The sequence below is a fragment of the Chaetura pelagica genome, unplaced genomic scaffold (assembly GCF_000747805.2).
Source record: "Chaetura pelagica isolate M959 unplaced genomic scaffold, ChaPel_1.0 scaffold265, whole genome shotgun sequence".
Classification (NCBI taxonomy): Eukaryota; Metazoa; Chordata; class Aves; order Apodiformes; family Apodidae; genus Chaetura; species Chaetura pelagica.
The window spans coordinates 101,830-105,751 of record NW_009953449.1 but is presented as its reverse complement, the minus strand read 5'-3'; positions in this window follow the sequence as shown (position 1 = coordinate 105,751).

Here is a 3,922-nt window from a genome sequence, read left to right as displayed (position 1 = left end):
GGGGGGGGGGGGGGAAGGTAGGGAGGATGAGGAATCTATAGTGACATCTGTGTCAGCCTGGCTGCTCACAGCTCAGAAGGCAGGACCCTACTCTCTAGGTATAATGGAGATCTATAAATAGCAGCATCATTATATAACCCAGCGGCAGCCTCATTCCCTTTCTAAATATAGGCTGTGCAGCAAAGGACAGGCTCGTGATGTGTTGCTGCTGGTACCGATTAATAGCATGACTCACACTGCCCAGCTAATAAAAATGAAATGTGTGCCTTGGAGGTACTGCACTGGGTAAGGTATGCTTATAGGAGAGGGAAAAAAAAAAAAAAAAAAAAAAAAAAAGAAAGAAAAGAAAAAGGAAAAAAAAAAGATTTGGTTTTGTAACCAGCAGAGGAGAAACTGAAATCTAAGTAATTTCCTTATGCAGGACAATATTGCATTAGGTTTCTCTAGTCATAATGAATTTAAAGAAATGCGAAGCTCTTTAAAACTTTCATGTCACCTGGCTAGCATATGTGGGATAGGAGTTCAAAGGTGTGTCACTTTCAGTTAGGATACAAATGCAGATCTCCCACTGTTAACCAGGGTCACACATGCAGAAGTCAGGGGATGTTTTCTCTAAAGTATAAATACTCTATGTAATGAGCTTTGAGATCAATGCAGCAAAATGCATCTAACACACACTTTGTCCTTCATACTTCTTACCATTTCATAGTGAGGCATGTATACCCTTGTTCAGTCATACTGCCTGTGTGCTCCCTCACATTCACTTTCTGCAATACATATTGCCTTTTCACACACAAGGACTTTATATCCACCTTTTTGTATTTCCAGTGGGGATGCTGTCACTGGTGAAGCCTTTTCTGATGTCTCTAGTTCATTACTAGGGGAAGGTAAATATCTCACTCTAAGCTATGAATTTAATTTGATGGAAAGTGCTGCAGTGGAGTCCCCTTATAGCTCAGGATGTTGGTTTTGCTCAGGAGTGAAATGCAGCTTTCTGCAGTGAAGTGCAGCAACATTTTGTACCATTGTCTCCACCACTCTGTCCACTTCTGTATCTTTCTTTAGAAACAGTTTGTTTGCCTTTCGGAGGAAGGCTCTCAACAAGACTAAAGGTCTTCGACTGATGTAACATCTGTTCCTAGAAATTTGGAGGTGGGATTGAAATAACCCTCTCCACTCTTTGCATTAGCTAGGGACACAGTGAAGGGAGCTGGGCTAAAGTCTCCTGTTTCTCTGGGGCAGCTCCCATAGCTGCAGCAAGGGCTCTCATGCTTCCCTTACACAGCTGCTCCTCCTGGCAGCAGCAGAAATGGGAGCTGGGGCTGCACCCCTCTGCTTGCAGGCAGGAGCGGCACCCGAGACCATCTGGCCCTCCCAGCCTGCACAGACGCTGCTTCAAGACACCCCTTTGCCCTCCCCATTTCTCACTATCTGAGGCTGAGGGCTAATTTATTAAAACATCTGGCCAATGTTATTTATGGGCAACACTGTCTTCCTTTTGTCTAGCTCATTGTAACCAGGAGCAAAACTATACCAGCTGCAGACACAATAAGTACCTGTGTGCTTTGGCCATTTCATGAAGCAGCCCCAAGGACTCTGCATGGGACCCCAAAGAGATGTCTGTTGGAATAACTGTGAAATTAGAGATCCTGAATGCAGCTAGCAAAGGTCTTGTTGTGAGATAAGGTACCCCCTCAGCAGATTAGGCTTCCCAGCATCCCTTAACCACTTGCCCCTTGCCTTTCCTACCTTCTCATCCAACAAGTGGCCCCACAGCTTGGCCCTTCCCTGCACCTGTGAGGAGAAACACTGTGGTCCTGGCTTTCTCAGCCTCTAGGGCGAGCATCACGATTCTGTGCTTCTGTGGCTGCTGTCAGATGCTCAATGCTTTCACAACCATCTCCTCTGAATTGATCTGTGTGATATTTCACATCATCATTTGATTTCATTTTTAAGTTAAGAGGGGGTGGGCAGACCCCTTGGCACCTGATATCAGGTCAGGAAAGTGTCAGGAAAGGCTAAGGCACTAGTTCAGGATACCTCTACATGCCAACACAGATGTACTCCAGCCTGGAGCCTTCTCAGTGTCCTTGGGCAAGTGGGGTAGTGCTTGCTCACCACTAGAACAGATCCTGCTGTTTGATGAGGTTGTTTTGTAGCTGTGAGGCCACAGAAGCATCAAATGACATGATCTGAAACCTGAGCCTCGACTTCCTTCTCTGATACATTTTATTCACCACCTCTTCAGACTCCAGCCCTATGATTCAACAGTAAATCAACCATTTCCTCACAGCACCGCATGGTATTTTGGTGAGGAAAATCTTATTAGGTTAGCAAGCATCAGAGAAGAGGCAGTGTTATGATCTTTTTTTGCATGACTTCTCAGACTTTTCCCAATCTCTTGATTCAAGCAGGTAGGTGTTCAATTGGCACCTCCAACACCCACAGTGTCAGTAATTTCTAATTTCAACGATTTAGCTGAGTTTCCCACCAAAACAACTTTTTGCTTCTTCTTTTCCCTCAGGGTGTAATGCTCTGCTCCAGCTGCTCCCCTTTGACAGATTTACGGTGATAAAAAATAAAATAAAAAAAGAGCCTTGCTTTTGCCTTCAAACACAAATCTTTTGTGACAGATTAGACATGGAGGGATAACCTACGCGACTGGAGGAGTCAGGTATTTTTCTGCAGGAGTGCACAGCAGTAGTCAGTGGAGATTGGTACCAGCAGCTTGATCTCGGTCATGTGAATAACCTTATAACCTTTAAAACCCAGGGAAATGCTAAATACTCAAAGAGAACTTGCACAGAAGTGACAAATCTTATTCCTGAGGAAGGCTTCTGCACTGAAAGCCTCACCTCTGCTACACAGCTCTTGCTGTCCCCACCACTTCTGAGTGCCTGCTCTCAGCTGAGGCTTTGCAGCAGGGTACCAGCAGCCAGTCCATGGCTGTCCTGTGCTCTGCAAGATGATTCAAATCTCCCAAATACAATCCTTGGGGGCCTCCAAGACCAAGAGCTGTTATGAATCCAAAAGATACCTTATGGAGTAAGATTCAGATGCAAAAAAGAAAGCTAGGTACTGAGAGTGCAATTCTGATGAAAAGTCATTTGCATAAAAATTAGTGGTGAAGCAATATCATAGGCTGGTGACATTTCCATGAGTGGGCCTGAAGACATGCTCACCTTGATGGACATCTAGGTAGAGATGACTTCTCACTGGATCCCACTGTGAGTATTGATCTGTAAGGCATTTTTAGTGCAAATATAAGAAGCAAGGACACTTTTGGGTTCATGGTAAAGTACAGCGGCATTCCACTGCTTGCATTTAAAGTAGAAGGAGGGAGAGGAGCATATTTTAGATACTCTGTTGGGGCTTTGAGCAACCTGGTCTAGTGGGAGGTGTCCTGCCCATGTAACCATGCCCAGTGGAAACTGATAATCTTTAAGGTCCCTTCCAACCCAAACCATTCTATGATTTTATGATCATGAACTTCCCTGTGAAAGCCAGACTGCTTTTTCAGGAGATTACAGGTCATGTGGAAAGCCCCTGAGACAAGTGTTCCCAGATGCACAGGGACACCAAACCTGGCTCAGCGAGGATATCCAGAGTAATTATGTCTGAAGGCACAAGCAAAAAAAAGAGCCTGATGGCCTTATGGCAATTAAGTCATCATGTAAAGGCCAAGAGAGCAGAGATGTTATTCTCTGCTTCACTCTTTGCCACAAAGAGCTCATGTGTTCCTCAGCACTGGTCTTGTGCCAAGGCCACCCTGCGGCCCCATGCAACATACTTCACAGGCAGCATTTAAAACTCAGCTGGCTCTGGTGTTTCCTCAGTGGCAAGCTCCTGGGACCTGGTTGCCAAGCCTGTTGTGGCTGCAAGGCAACACCCTGCCAAGGCTGTCCTCTTGAGCTGCCTGAAG